This window comes from Panthera pardus, unplaced genomic scaffold, assembly GCF_024362965.1.
Source record: "Panthera pardus isolate Hobbes unplaced genomic scaffold, ASM2436296v1 HiC_scaffold_13, whole genome shotgun sequence".
NCBI classification, from domain to species: domain Eukaryota; kingdom Metazoa; phylum Chordata; class Mammalia; order Carnivora; family Felidae; genus Panthera; species Panthera pardus.
Genome location: NW_026526688.1, coordinates 203,151,158 through 203,167,225, shown reverse-complemented (window position 1 = coordinate 203,167,225; position 16,068 = coordinate 203,151,158). Strand labels below are relative to the sequence as shown.

The following is a 16,068-nucleotide window of genomic DNA, read 5'->3' as shown; positions in this document are numbered from 1 at the left end:
TTCCTAGAGCAGAGCTTGGCCAGAGGGGCCCTGGCTTGATTTTAGTCCTCCTTCCCTGGGCTGGGAGCTTTTGTTCCAGCCAAATCTCCCACTCAGCTGGGCTGCATCTAATCAGTCTCCTAGATCCAAGTGGAGCTTTCCAAGGGACCACACCAGTGCCCGTCCCCTCCCTCCTGCCCCTCCCCGCCCCGTCCTGCTCTCTGTCGTATTCAGGGTTTTTCAGATGGCAGGAAACAGAAGGCCGCTCAGTTTAACTTCGAGCACGAGCACTGCCGTACGTGGGCAGCTGCGGCACCCTGCCTGTACCATCGCTGCTTCTGGATGTGAGCTGGCTTTGCCGAGCCTGCCTTCTGGCGGGGGCCCACCTTGTCTCTGGGTCCTGCTCTTTGGTGATTCTGCCTGCAGTGTGGCCTGAATCCTTCCTTTTCGCAGCCTCTAGTGATTTCTGGCTGATGTCGCTTTGTATTTTGATTCCCATTTCTCAGAAGTGGACTAGGGCATGTTTTCATGCTAGGTGTCATCTTGGGTCCCTGGGCACGCTGGGGTGGGCTGCCTCCCCTCCTTACCTCCCACCCCTCTGTAGGCATGAAGGAGAGGGCAGGGCCTGGGCTGCTAAGCAGGGGGAGACTGTGAGGACACTCCCTGATGAGAGCCACCTTGCAGACAAGCTTGGGGACACACACCTGTTAGAACAGTGCACTTCTGTTTCGTTCTGTGTAAAAAACTAGGACTTTGGAAGGGAGGGGCTTCCCTCCCTGAGATAGAAAGTTAATTTTATTTAAAGATGTCTTGGGAGAGGAGAGTTTGACTGATAGATGTACACAGTGAAATCCTAGACCAGAACTTTTTATTTATCACTTTCTAAATTTTGCTCAGGATGTCAAAACCGATTATAAAGACTGAATTTCAACTAAAAGGTAAGCTCAAAGTAACATTTCAAGCTTTCTTTTTAATCCCCTTTCCCCCTAAATGAAGTCCTTCACGGTGCCTAAAGGAAACCAGATTGTCCAAGAATGTGGCCTCACAGCAAAGGCTGGACTGGGGACCTGGGCGTTTTTCCAGCCTTGCCCTGCAGGAATTCACTGTGTGACCCAGAGAGTCTCTTGTCCTCCTCTGATTTGTAAAATGAGAGATTTAGGTAAGATTAAAGGTTGCAGGCTAGTAGGCCTGGCTGCTAACTTGAGGGTGGGAGCTGTCAGTAGGCCAGGTAGTAGGGAAGCCTGTGCCACGCCCTGCCCTGCTGGGGAACTGGGGTCAGGGGCCTGGAGGAGGAGCAGTGGGAAGTGCCCGGGTGTGACCTTGAGCGCTGGGGCCAGAGTTTGGGTCTTTTGATTAAGGGCAGATAGAGACAGGTAAGGGCTTTGAAAAGCAGAGCAGACATCCCCCGCTGCAGTGAGGGCCATGGTTTGGCCCACATCTGAGACACCTGGGAGAGTGAGGTGGGTTGAATGTGGGAAGGTCAAAGCAGATTCTTAGGAGTCTGACTTCAGGCACGATTTCCCCCTGGAATAGGAAATACCCCCGGAAGGGCTTGGCCTGGGGGCAGGTCTCACGCTGTGTTAGTTGCCTCCTACTCCTTGATTCACAGCACATGCCCAGCATCAAATAGGTGTCAGTGTCCTTTTGCCTTCTCCCCTATTTGCCTGCTTCATTTTATGCTCCTTACTCCCCCCGCCCCCACTTCTTAATCTGCTCTAGTCTGATAGGTTTGCTTATGTGGACAGGCATGAATCTCTTGAATCTCTCTTTTCAGAGATTGCGTGTATTTGCTTATTTCCAGGTGGTGTGAGGCACAGGTCTTGTTCTTCTTCTTCACGCAGCTCCGTGTCAGATCATCTGTTGGTGCGTGTGTCACGTTTGTCCATCTGTCCCCACAAGTGTCTGCTGAGTGCTGGATTGTCAGGCTCTGGACAGACCTGGAGGGCCTTGTCTGACACTCTGACACTGGTTTTAATCTGTGGGAACATGGGAGGGTCTTGAGCAGAAGAGTGATGTACTGTGACTTAGGTGGGTGTGAGGGGCAGAGACTGAAGCAGGAAGACCAGTTAGAGGCCTGGTGTCAGGCGTGGGGTGGGCATTTGGCGGGGGGCTGGGGTGCACCCCCTTGATTTCTGCGTATGGGATGGGCGCAGGTGTCTTATCAGGAACACGGGTGTTGTGCGCCCAGGCAGGCTGTCCCCCACACTAAACTTGCTGGGTCTGCTCTCCTTCTGGTTTCTTTGCGTTGGATGACTCCTGGGTTCTCTGGTTTACTGCTGCCACCGTGTACATTTGGTTTTGGACATGTTGAGCCCCCTGGCCTTGAGACGACCAAGGCAGATGTGGATTAGGCAGTTGTACCATCAACATCTGATTTTTGCCCTTCTCTGTGCCCATGGCTCCCTTCCCGCCGCGAACGATGGTCTGTTTTGCTCCCAAGCTGGGTCTTTGCCCTTCCTACTTTCTCTGGTGTGGCCTCTTCTCTACCTCTAGTTGTGGGGTTTGTTCTCCCAGGCTTCGGATAGTGTTCTGGGTTATTTACGCTGATGTGAGTGTTATCTAGTTGTATCTGTGGAACAAGGTGAGCGTAGGGTCCTCCTGCTCCACCATAGACAGCCCTCTCCACCATAGACATCTGAGCCCCAGGCCAACTCCTGAGGGTTGAGTGTGTCTTGATGGTGTGGGTGTGGCTGGTGGAGGGAAGGCATTGGTGAGGAGAGGCCAGGAATGGGCCCTCGAGGTTCTGTAACACTCAGAAGCTGTGACCCCTCTTGCATTATTAATGCTTACATCTAACTGCCTGAAATAGACTTCGAACAGAGGAATTTTCAATAAATATTACATGCTTAGCTTTTTTTATTACATGAATTAATCATTTGGCGTTAATTAAAAAATGAAAATGAAAATCAGAAGCAACATTTATTTATCAATTAATTCTGGTTACCAAAGAATTATTTGGGTACAGGTAGTAGGTCTCTGTCCTGTTGGAAGTGTTGAAAAGCTGAATGAAATAAAAACTTACTTAGAATAAAAGGTTCCCACCCTTTTGGGTTCATGACCCTCCTCTGGGAAAGGAGGCCTGACGTCCTCCCCCTCTGTCTGCTGGTTCACACTCCTCTGACTGACTCCCTTCCAAATACTGGACTTGCTCCTGGCCCAGGCTCTGGTTTAGGGAGAGTGCTGACCCCCTCCCCCCCCCATCCAGGGGAGAGGGAGGGAGCAGGGACAGCGCCTCGTCTGTGTGGGGGGCTCGGAGTGTTTCCCCAAGTGAAAGGAGTCAGGGTTGATGCCCAGCGAGTGAGCAGAATCTGGTCAGTGGCAGTGTGTCCCAAGCAAGGTGTGGTGACTGGGGCCAGACTGTGCAAGGGGTGTCAGGGCCTTGGACTTGAAGTCGAGATCGTCGAGAGAACGTGGATTCATTCATTGAGCAAACATTTATTGAGGTCTTTGAATACGTGCTTGACACCGGGGTGTGACACTGGAGGAACATCCACAAGTCTTGCCGTGTGTTGTCTGGCACGGTCAGGTTGCCCGGAGGTGTCCCGTGGAGTGGTTTCTGTTCTTCGGAGGCTTATGTTTTAGGTGAGCTGGGCAGCAGTGAGATACGAACAGCAGGGCAAAACTGTAGTCGAAGAGAGATCAGGAAGGAGTTCGTGTGGTCCTTGCGGCGTTACTTTGCCGCGCAAGCAGTGATCGCTGAGTGGTCCTGCCACAAGCTGATGATTACATGTGTCCGCGTCGGCTGGCACTTACACGGCACTTTCCGTGTCAGGCACTGTCGTGCCGTCCCTGTGTGTGTCTCCTTTCTGTCTTTACAGTGACTTGAAGCACAGGTGCCCCGGTCCCCAGTCCATGTTGAGGAAACAGGCACAGAAAGGCTAAGGACTTGTTCAAGGCCAGCTGCACAGCTAGGAGGAGCAAGGGGCCAGGGCCAAGCAGCACCTGCCCTTTGGGATAGAAGGGGCTGGGGAGGTACTGTGACAGGTGTAAGGCCACCTAAGATGGGATGTGCTGATTCTCTGACCGGTCTTTGTGGTTTAGACAGTGATTTCCATACAGCATTTTTGAGGATTTAGTGTGGTCTCGTGGGTTTTATTGGACTTTGTGCAGGTGTTGATCTCAAAGTTATATTACCTCAGGTTTTTAATTGACATGAGGACTAAAATCCTCAGAATTTTGAGAGTATTTTGGAGTCCATGCAATATTTATTTCACATATTCGTTATTTTTTTATGTATCTGTTACCATTCTTTTTTTTTTTTTTTTACATTACTGTACTGTATTTATTAGAGAAAATCTCTGTATAAGTGGACCTGCACAGTTCAAGCTCTTGTTCAAGGGTCAACTGTACTGTGTTCATGGGAGAGTAAGATGATACAACCTTTATTAATTTTTTTTCAGTGAAAACAACCAATTTATTGTGTTCATGTAGAAACACAAAATTCTGAAAATAAGATCGAGATCAAAAGGTTAAAATACTATATTCAAGAAATGTGTTTTGTAGGGGTTATTATAATAGTTAATAAATATTCTCTTTTCCCTGACTATCAATTATATTTTTAATTTTTTTTTTTACTTTTTAATATTTTATTTCAGTATTTGAAATCAATACTATTACACAGGTTGAATTACAGATTTGTATTTGAAGATATTTTACTAAGTTTTTGTTTGTTTTATTTTTTTTTTAAATTTACATCCAAATTAGTATATAGTGAAACAATGATTTCAGGAGTAGATTCCTTAGTGCCCCTTACCCATTTAGCCCATCCCCCCTCCCACAACCCCTCCAGTAACCCTCAGTTCTCCATATTTATGGGTCTCTTCTGTTTTGTCCCCCTCCCTGTTTTTATATTATTTTTGTTTCCCTTCCCTTATGTTCATCTGTTTTGTCTCTTAAAGTCCTCATATGAGTGAAGTCATAATGATTTTTATCTTTCTCTGACTGACTGATTTCACTTAGCATAATACCCTCCCGTTCCATCCACGTAGTTGCAAATGGCAAGATTTCATTCTTTTTGATTGCCCAGTAATACTCCATTGTATATATATACACCACATTTTCTTTATCCATTCATCCATCGATGGACATTTGGGCTCTTTCCATACTTTGGCTATTGTTGATAGTGCTGCTATAAACGTGGGGGTGCACGTGTCCCTCCGAAACGGCACACCTGTATCCCTTGGATAAATGCCTAGTAGTGCAATTGCTGGGTCGTAGGGTAGTTCTATTTTTAGTTTTTTGAGGACCCTCCATACTGTTTTCCAGAGGGGCTGCATCAGTTTGCATTCCCATAATTGTTACCATTCTAATGTCAATTTTGTGAAAGCATGAATTTGAAAAGGGGGAATTTTGAAGCTCCTAGTTTTGTGTGGAAATCACTTAGCTGCTGGCTGTGTCCCCTCCCCCCCACCCCTTCCCCCATCATTTCATTTCTCTGTGTTGTGGTTTTCCTGACTGCCTTCTGAGGTCAATACACTAATGTCCACAATGCAATGTATACTTACAGGCAGAATTTATTTTAATTTTACATGTTTCTTAAAGGTCTGATGAGGTCACTTAAATGTCTTAGTGATTTGTGATAGCTGGTATCCTGGAAAGTCCTCATGTGACCTCATGTCCTTGAGAACGTCAGGAGTCTTTTGTAGAAAATAAAGTGACTTGAGGACATCCATATATAGTGGAATGGTGGTAGGAATTAATTTAAAAGCATGGCTTTGGGGAATGTGTGAGTGGTTTGAGGTAGATGAGAGAGTGAGAATTTTAGTAGGACCCCATGAATGCTAATTGTTACCATGTGCTTTTCATGATTCTAAGATGTTTCTGGTATTAGAGGATTGAATCTTTAGTCCTGTAAACTATGCACACTGTTAGTGTTAGGGAATATTCTGTTTCTTAAAGGGTAATCACCCATTAAACTTTGTAGGTCAGTTCTTTTTTAATCTGTTTTTGTTTGTTTGTATGTTTTTTTTCCCAGTATCCATCCCACTTAAATTTGCCCTTTTCAAAAAAAAAAAATCTGTTTTTTCAAAATTGTGCTAAAACACGTATATCATAAAATGTGCCATTTAAACCATTTTTAAGCATACAATTCAGAGACATTTACCACATTTTAACTAGTTCCTATTGTTAACAATTTTCTAAGTCATTAACTTTTCCTAATAATGATTGTTGCTATTTTGGGGAAGGTGGCTTTCTGAATTGATTTCTAATAGCCAAATATTTACTTTTCTCTTCCTTTGAAATGATACTAGTCGTTACAGCTATGAACTTAACTTTAAGTACAGTTTTGGCCAGACACCTAAAGTTTTGATATATAGTGTTCTCAGTTTCGTGTTTTTCTCAGTCTTTACTCAGCAGACATTCAGTTAGCGCATATTATGTTCAAGTTACTATGGTAAGTACTGGGAATTTACTGGTAATCCCTGTCCTCTAGTATTAAATATTGGTGGGACTGTAATTACAAATTTATGTCTTCATTAAAGTACTTGAGAGAGAGCTTTGAATATTGAAGCGAATTGGACTTTGAAATATGTGGTTTCAGCTTTTATAAATCTTACATTCCATTTGTTTTTTGTTTTAAAATTTTTTTTTTAATTTTTTTAACGTTTATTTATTTTTGAGACAGAGAGAGACCTAACGGGGCATGAACGGGGGAGGGGCAGAGAGAGAGGGAGAGAGAGGGAGACACAGAATCGGAAGCAGGCTCCAGGCTCCGAGCTGTCGGCACAGAGCCCGACGCGGGGCTCGAACTCACGGACCACGAGATCATGACCTGAGCCAAAGTCGGACGCTCAACCGACTGAGCCACCCAGGCACTCCTGTTTTTTTGTTTTTAAGTGAATATGGCCTGTGTAACTTGTGTCTGTTGGAGTGTAGGTTTCTGTTTGCTTTTTGGTAGCCTATTTGATCAACTGTGCAAGTGTTTCATGGAATTTAATGCAAGAAGTATTCAGTGGAGTTTAAATCTTGACATAAATCCAACAATTATGCCTTATTTAAATTTGTCATTTATGTTTTTGTCTGCTTGGTTTGTTACAGATTGATAGGTGGCCTGTTTGACTATTGGTGACATCTGTTAATTTTTACCTGGAGACTTTACTGGCTTTGTATTTTATATATATTAACATGTTTATTTTTATGTTGAGTTGTGAATTTCACGTCTTTATTAAAAGTATATTTCCTATTAACAGAGTAACCTTGTTGCTTATAATGTTTATCTTTTCTTTAAAATTTTATTTTTAAGTAATCTCTTCACCTAATGTGCCGCTTGAACTCGTAACCCCAAGATCAGGAGTCACATGCTCCACTGACTGAGCCAGCCAGGCGCCCCACTTATGTTTTTCTGACTTTAAATTGCTACCCATGCATTTATTTTATTTGCATTTGCCTGCTTTATTTTGCCCATTTAAAACAGTCTGTCATTTTTATGGTAATAAATAGCTGCCGTTTTGACTTAATGGTTACTGTTACCATTAACCATTAATGGTTACTCTGGGTTACTTAACCCAGAGTCCTAGACTCTGTTAAGCACTTCACTTGTCATATCTCACTTGATTCTGTAGCAGCCCTCTGAGTGGATTTTTTTAATCTTCCCTTTGCAAATAAGGAAACTGAGGCTTGGAGGATTAATGACTTGCCTAAGGATAAACAGTGAGTATTTTCAACCACAGTTGTACAGTATTTTAAGTGTATGTTTTCTAAGCATCCACAGGATTCAGTGTAGCTTTAAAAAATAAACTTAACTTTTTTTTTTTTTTTTTTTGAGAGAGAGCAAGAGAGAGAGAGCTGGGGAAGGGCAGAGAGAGGGGGACAGAGGATCCAAAGCAGGCTCTGTGCTGTCAGTGCAGAGCCCGACGCAGGGCTGTAATTCATGAACCACAAGATCGTGACATGAGCCAAAATCAGAAGTCGGATGGTCGACTGACTGAGCCCCCCAGATGCCCGTAGTGTTGCTGTTCTTGCAGGATGTGTCAGAAGGAAGTTTTAGAAGGAAGTTTAATGGAGAGGTACATATTTTTTGAAGACATTCTTTTTGGGATTCTGCACCTGTCTCATGTGTCTCTTTATCTTTGACCATCACAATATCTAGTCAACATTTGTGTTGAACTTGTTGGTTCAGAGGTATTAGTCCAGATGGCCAGGCTAACTTCTTATATACCGAAACTATTATCACCTGGTACAGGTTTTCAACTCTTGGCTACTAAGAGTTCTAACCTAAAGTTGCAGGGGTGGGAAGGAAGAATCTTCCGGATTGGTTGTTAGGTGCCAGTGAAAGATGCTGCTTGCGCTTGGGCCCTTCTTTCCTGGAGAGGCAGCACCATGTCTGTCTTGGGCATCTGTGCAGAATACAGCTGTGTCTTATGGGATGGCTCTCTAACCCCAAAGGTCTCCCATTTAATGTGGTGAGTCCCCAGTAGGCCATTTCATCATTCTCCCCAGCCAGCTGTTTTGGGTGATGGGGTATGTGACAAGATGAGTGAATCCCATGACCATGGGTCATAACAGTGAAAAGTTGTACAGTAAGTCTATAATGGTGACATGGGAGAACTGGGTGTATCAGTCTAGGTCCAATCAGGAAACAAACCATATAGTTAATTTATTTTTTTATTTTATTTTATTTTTTTATTTTTTTAAACCATATAGTAATTTAAACAAGGGAAATTTAATATATTAAGAAATTAGTAAGCTCCGCTAGAGTAACTGTAAACTGGAAAGGAAACTCTAAAGTATACTCGAGGGCTGAGGGATAGTACCCCCATGGAAGGACACATTTCGAAGGGCGCCACATCCCAAAGCTGGGGTTCATACCTTGTTGGAGCACATGTGGTTGCAGCTGGCTTGCCTGGGCCAGAGCTAGTCCACAGTCACTGGGCAGGCAGGATCTGTCTGGGGTGCACGCAAGCTGAGGCTAGTGGGTGGGCATGCATGGCAGTCAGGGCACCCCTGCAGGCAGGCTGCCTGGGATGCGTCATGTCTGTGTTGGGAGGGCCATGGGAAACAGACCTCTAGGGTTCAGGCGAGCCAGCGTCGATGGGCAAGTGTGCAGGAGTCTGGGAAGCACGGCCAGAGCCGATTGCTGGAGCGGTAGCCCCCTTATTCAGGTGCTCAGACATTTCTGTGTATCACGTGGGCCAGGGCGGCTCCAGGCCACTATGTGGGACAAGGTTGGGTAGTAGGCTCACTAGATAGCCAGCCCTGCAGGACCCCTCACCTGTGCAGAGGCATGGGGGCTGAGGAGAGGTTGGAGGAAGCCAGTAACTGAGGCTGGGGCACAAGTCCGGCCTCTCTGGGGCTCCCAGCTATGTTGTTGCTTGCTGAGTGAGTCCAGTGCTAGAGAAAGCACGAAATGCCGAATACCAGACGAGCTGTGCCCTGCAGATACCTGGCATTGGAGAACCCAGATCGTTCTTGGCGGAAGTGTAGGTCACTGAGCAGATTCATCACTCCCACCCTTGCTGTCATGAGCGTATTAGAGTAAGTGTCAGGGAAAGAAGCTCAGAGACACGTGTGGCGCTGCTCATCTTGTCCACTGAGCTTTGAGAGCTGCGTTTGCAGGGCGTGTCCTCGCTGAGCATATTCACACAGGACACAGAGGCCCTTGCGTGCTCACACCCCTTCTCTAGAGCCCTTTGCCACCAGTTATCGCTTCTTGTTCTTTCCAAATTCCTGACCGTCCTGCCAGACAGTAGCTTCCGTCAGTGAATTGGTGTGGATCTGCATCTCTGGCCATTCTTCCTTCCTGGCAAAGGGCCCATCCGACCATACTTCTCAGCCCTGTGCCCGCTGGTCTGGATTTTCCTGCCACTGGGCCTTCAGGACCGAGTCTGAGTGTAGTGTCATGTTGCAGCCATCTGCTGGCTGGTGCCAACACATCACTTAAACCAACTGTAAACAGACTCAGCGTTTTCTTCCCTGACCGTTGGTCTTAGGGGAGTCCCTGAGAGGCTGTAGGTGTAGTTTCTAAAGTGGCGGTGAAGGAACTTGACTCTGCATATTGTGCATGTGATTCCAGGATCTTCTGGCACAAGTTACCCCGACGGGCAGCTCAGCTCCCGTGTCAGGCAGTCAGCCTTTCCTGTCTGTCACTCTGAAAACCACTGGAGAGGCTTCTGCTTGTTCATTCAGTGAACGCTGCCTGCCCTAGGAGTGACGCTATGGAAGGTGTTAGTGGAAAGAATGTGATTGGGACAAAGTCTCTGGTCTCACTGAGCCCATGGTCAGTTTCTCGGGAGAGAGGTGGGTGCATGTGGTTGAGAAGTGCTACGGGAGCAGGAAGGCGGGACTGGCCACCCAGCCTGGAAGAGAAGGGGAGGGGGAGGGGAGGAGTCAGCTTTGAAAGGGAAGATGATGCAGGAGTCCCAGCGCTCGCTCCGAGAGGGCTTTCCAGGTGGCTGATGGGAGGAGGAGCTTTCCCTGACCCCTCCCAGGCAGATGCTGGCAGAGAAGCCGTCCACTGTCGTCTTGGGAGTGCAGGTGTGGGATTCAGACTGCCTGGATTTGAATCCTAGCTCTGTGATGTTAGATGAGGTTCCCTGATGGTTCTGTTCCTTAGGTGTCGCAGCTTTAAAATGAGACAATAGTGCCTACTTTGGAGTCATTGTAAGAGTCATAGGAAGAAGTACATGTATGGCATTTCGCATAATGCCTGGCACTTGGCTCTTGGCTTTGTAGCCTGGTGTGAGTCATTTCCTCTCCTTGGGGCTTTTGTAGTAACATGCACATCTTTTTGTATTAATGCTCTTTCTTTCATTATGTTGGAACAGCTCACTCCTGTGGCATTTTCTCAAGAGCCAGAGAGTATATGTGGTCTTTGGATCTGTCTCCAGCATCTTGTAGGTCTTCCGTAAATACTGACTGAACCATACAGAGGTAGGCATGTAGGAGAAATGGATTATTTTCTAACTATGAGGTTTGTTTCTGTCAATTTATTTCTGGTAATATGTTTTTCCCCCTAAGTTTATTTATTTATTTTGAAAGAGAGAACGTGGGAGGGGGAGAGAGAGAAAAATCCCAAACAGGCTTTATACCAGCAGTGCTGAGCCCAATATGGGGCTCGATCCCACAAACCGTGAGATCATGACTTGAGCCGAAACCAAGAGTCGGATGCCTAACCAAGCGAGCCACCCAGGTGCCCCTCAGTCTCTGAGTCTTTAGTCAGATGACATTCATTCGACTAGAGCAGAGAGGGTGTCTTCTCCCTCAAGGTGCCACCATATGTGGTCCTAGGCAAAAGTGTGGGTCATTCTTTATTAATCATAATGCTAGCCAGCACTGGACGGTCTCTAACTGTGTGCCAAGCTGGGGCTTGAAGCACTTCTTACCTCCTCATGGCAGGCCCGTGCGGCTGGTGCTTGAGGACAGAGAGAGGGTGAGTGACGCCCGTGTCAACATGCTAGTAAGTGAGACTGGGCAGTCCGGCCACGACTCGGCATTCTTAGTTATTTCAGTAGAGTTGTTTTTCCTTTAACTTTTTATTCTTTATTTTGAAAAATAAACTTTATTGAGTTATAATTTGCACACAGTAGGATGTACCCATTTTTTTTTCAAGTTTATTTATTTTCAGAGAGAGAAGGTACGGGGGTGGGGAGGGGGGGTGTGGAGCAGGGAGAAAAATCCCAAGCAGGCTCTGCACTGTCAGCTCAGAGCTTGATGTAGGGCTTGAACCCACGAGCTGCAGGACCGTGACCTAAGCTGAAACCAAGAGTAGGAAACTTGACCGACTGAGCCACCCTAGGATACACCCATTTTATTATTTTTTTAAATTTTTAAAAAAAATTTTTTTTTTAACGTTTATTTATTTTTGAGACAGAGAGAGACAGAGCATGAGACAGGGGAGGGTCAGAGAGAGGGAGACACAGAATTGAAACAGGCTCCGGGCTCTGAGCTGTCAGCACAGGGGCCCGATGCGGGGCTCGAACTCACGGACCGCGAGATCGTGACCTGAGCCGAAGTCGGCGCTCAACCGACTGAGCCACCCAGGCGCCCCGGATACACCCATTTTAAACATACAGTTTTCTGAGTATGGATGAATGTTTACCATACTTAGGAAATTTCTGGGGTACCTGGGTGGCTCAGTCGGTTAAGTCCCCAACTCTTGGTTTTGGCTCAGGTCATGATCTCACGGTTCATGAGTTCTAGCCCTGCGTTGGGCTCCAGGCTGACAGAGCAGAGCCTGCTTGGGATTCTCTTTCCCTCCCTCTCTCTCTCTGCCCCTCCTCTGCTTGTACTCTTTCTCTCTCTCAAAATGGACAAACTTAAAAAAACAAAAACAAAAAAAACCCCTAGGAAATGTCCATCACCCCACCCAGTTCCCTCAAGCCCTTTGCCAGTCCACCCCCTCTCCTCTGGCCCCAGGCAGCCATTGGTGATTCTTGATAGGATTTGACTAAAACCTTCCATCTTGCTGGCTATATTTTCTGTTCATTTATTTTTTGTTTTCTTTTCCCCCTTTTTTCTGCCTCTTCTCGGTTTTATTTAGCATGTTTCATGATTCCGTTTCATCTCTTCTGTTGACTTACTATTCATACCTCTTAAAATATTTTATACTTGTTGCCTTTGGGCTTACGGTGTACATTTTAATTTTTTGAATTTGTTTATTTTCGGAGAGAACATGTACTCCTTTCATTCCCAAAGCACCGTGCATCTTGGTGACACTAGCTTCTCTACCAAGGTGTCACGGAAAGCAGATTTGAAGCTCCCACCAGGTTACAGATCACAGTTACTTCCAAGTGATGGTCACAGTTAAGACGGCCATGTGTTTCAGTAGGCCTCCTTTGGGCTCCCCTTTCTCTTTCACGCACCCACACTCACACAGTGGGCAGGTCCTTCAGCCGGTGGGCGTGGCTGGCTCACTCCAGTACTGCCCCCCGAGGAACATGACCACGCGGGTGAGCGACGCCCCACGGGCCATACAGCCCTGTCCTGGAAAGCCACATCACTGTTGGATAAGCCCAGCATGTTGGCAGTGTCCGAGATCTTCTGAGTCCCCTTCGAGGTCAGTCTCCGGGCCCTCAGTCCTTCCAGAATACTGTGTCCGACTCCACTGAGGCCATCCATGCCGTGGTGAGTTTTCTGGAGGGAAGAGTCAGACCACAGTGAGTCATGCATTAGGGTGGTGGTGTCAGAGTCATTAGTGGTGGAGGTGGCACCCAGAAGCTCCTCTTGCTGTCTTGTCTCTTCCGCTGCGCCCTTGTGTACCGCTGATGCTGGAAGTTTCTGAGAGCAGTCTACAGGTACTGGGAAGCGTGGCGTTCGTTCTTTGGTTAGGGCGCTCTTTGCTGGACATAATCCCTAGAAGTTCTAGACGGCTGAATATCTGGTCTGTGTTTGCTTAGATTCTGTTTTCTACTAAATACAGAGACTATTTGTCTGTCATCTCAGTCCCATGTGAGACTGGGCCTTAGGGACCTGCTTGTGTGTTTGCTGGTGTAGCGACTCCATGTTGCCAGCCCCCGCCAGGTCCGGTCCTGGCTTTACAGTGTACATTTAAGGAAAAAAAAATGTTTTAAGTTTGTTTTTGAGAAAGAGAGACATAGCATGAGTGGGGGAGGAGCAGAGCGAGAGGGAATCCGAAGCAGGCTCCAGCCTCTGAGCTGTCAGCACAGGCCCAACGCGGGGCTCGAACCCACGAACGGTGAGATCATGACCTGAGCTGAATGGGACGCTTAACCGCCTGAGCCCCCCAGGCGCCCCTACAGTGTACGTTTTAAATTCGTGCAAAGTGTACCTTCAAATGATATTATATTGCTTCACAGCGTAGTACAGGCATACTGGTTTTATACTGTGCTCCACAGATACTGTGTTTTTTACAAATTGAAGGTTTTTTATTGGTGCCGTTTTTCCAAAAGCCTTTACTCCCTTTGTGTCTCTGTCTTAGGTTAGTAATTCTCGCAGTATTTCAGAGTTCTTCCTCATTATTATGTTTGTTATGGTGATGCGTGATCAGTGATCTTTGATGTTACTATTGTACTTGTTTTGGGGGCACTATGAACTGTGTCCATTAAGACCGTGGACTTAATTGATAAATGTGTGTTTTCTAGCTGCTCTGTAGAATGTCAGTCACCATCCCACAACCCTCGCTTTCCTCAGGCCTCCCCACTCCCTGAGACACAGCAGTACTGAAATTAGGCCAACTAACAACCAACCCTACAGTGGCCTCTGAGGGTTCAAGTGAAAGGAAAGGTCACGCATCTCTCACTCGAAATCAAAAGCTAGACATGATGAAGCTGAGTGAGGGAGGGATGTCTAAAGCCAAGATAGGCCGAAAGGTAGGCCTCTTGTTCCAAACAGCCAAGTTGCAAATGCCAAGGAAAAGTTCCTAAAGGAAATGAGTGCTACTCCAGTGAGCACATGAATGATAAGAAAGGGAAATGGCCTAACTGCCGGTAGGGAGAAAATTCCAGTGGTCTGGAAGGAAGATCAAAACCGCTGCAATACTCTCTTAAACCAAAGCCTCTTCCAGAGCGAGGCCCTGACTCTCTTCAATTCCGTGAGGGCTGGGGGAGGAGAGGAAGCTGCAGAAGAAAAATCTGAAGCTTGCAGAGGTTGGTTCGTGAGATTTAAGAAAGACGCCGTCTCCATAACACAAAAGTGCCAAGTGAGGCAGCAAGTGCTGATGGAGAAGCTGCAGCAAGTTCTCCGGAAGGTCTAGCTAGGATAATTCATGAAGGAGGCCACACTAAACAATGGATTCTCAGTGTAGACGAAAACAGCCTCATTTGGGGGGAAGACTGGGACTGTCATCGCTAGAGAGGAGAAGTCAGTGCCTGACTTCAAAGTTTCAAGGGACAAGCAGATTCCCTTGTTAGGGGCTAATGTAGCTGGTGACTTGAAGTTGGAGCCAGTGCTCATTTACCGTTGGGAAAATCCTAGGGCCCCGAAGAACTGTGCTGAATCTACTCTGCCTGCGCTCTACAGATGGAACAACAAAGCCTGGATGACAGCATATCTGTTTACGACATGGTTTACCAAATATCTTAAGCCGACTGTTCAGACCTACAGTTCAGAAAAAAAGATTCCTCTCAAAGTAATACTGCTCATTGACGTTGTACCCAGTCACCCAAGAGCTCTGGTGATGTATAGCAAGGTTAATGTTGTTTTCATGCCTGCTGATACAACATCCATTCTGCAGCCCATGGAGCAAGGAGTAACTTTTAACTTTGACTTTTTCGTCTTACTACTTAAGGAACACATATCTTGGGGCGCCTGGGTGGCTCCGTCGGTTAAGCGTCCGACTTCAGCTCCGGTCACGATCTCGCGGTCAGTGAGTTCGAGCCCCGCATCGGGCTCTGGGCTGATGGCTCAGAGCCTGGAGCTTGCTTCCGATTCTGTGTCTCCCTCTCTCTCTGCCCCTCCCCCGTTCATGCTCTGTCTCTCTGTGTCCCAAAAATAAATAAACGTTAAAAAAAAAAAAAAAAAAAAAGAAACACATATCTTAAAAAATATAAGGCTGTAGACGCCATAAATGGTGACTCTTCTGATGCAGCGTAAATTGAAAACCTTCTGGAAACGATTCACCATTCTGGATGTCCTTACGAAAACGTTTCTTGCCGTGGCTCATGGGAAGAGGTCAAAATATCAATATTAACAGGAGTTTGGGAGAAGCGGGTTCCAGCCCTCATGCAGGACTTTGAGGGGTTCAAGACTCTGTGGCGAAGTCGCTGCAGATGGGGTGGAAACAGCAAGAGGACTATGATCAGGGGCTGAATGGCTGCGATCTCAGGATAAAACTTGAACGGATGAGGAGCGCTTCCTACGGAGGAGCAAAGAAAGTGGTTTCTTGAGGTGGATTCTGCTCCTGGTGAAGATGCCGTGAAGACGGTTGGAACGACAACAAGGATTTAGAATATGGCATAAACTTAGTTCATAAAGAGCGGCAGGGTTTGAAGGGACTGACTCCAATTTTGAAAGACGTTGTACTGTGGGTAGAATGCTGTCAGACAGCATCACGTGCCACAGAGAGATCATTTGGGAAAGGAAGAGGCGGCAAATTCATTCTCTTGTTTTGAGGAACTGCCACAGACACCCCAGCCTTCAGCAACCAGGACCCTGATCAGTCAGCAGCAGTCTGCGTCAAGGCAAGACCCTCCA

At 46.5% G+C, this 16,068-nt stretch overlaps 1 protein-coding gene and 1 pseudogene across 4 annotated transcripts in view; one reads left to right on the top strand and one right to left on the bottom strand.

Annotated features, from left to right (window-relative positions):
- The window catches only part of FAM193A (family with sequence similarity 193 member A), a 163,413-nt gene that overhangs the window by 26,309 nt on the left and 121,036 nt on the right, over nucleotides 1–16,068 (top strand). The gene's annotated exons all lie outside the window — the stretch shown is intronic.
- On the bottom strand, nucleotides 12,772–13,419 carry LOC109269760 (Golgi SNAP receptor complex member 2-like; annotated as a pseudogene).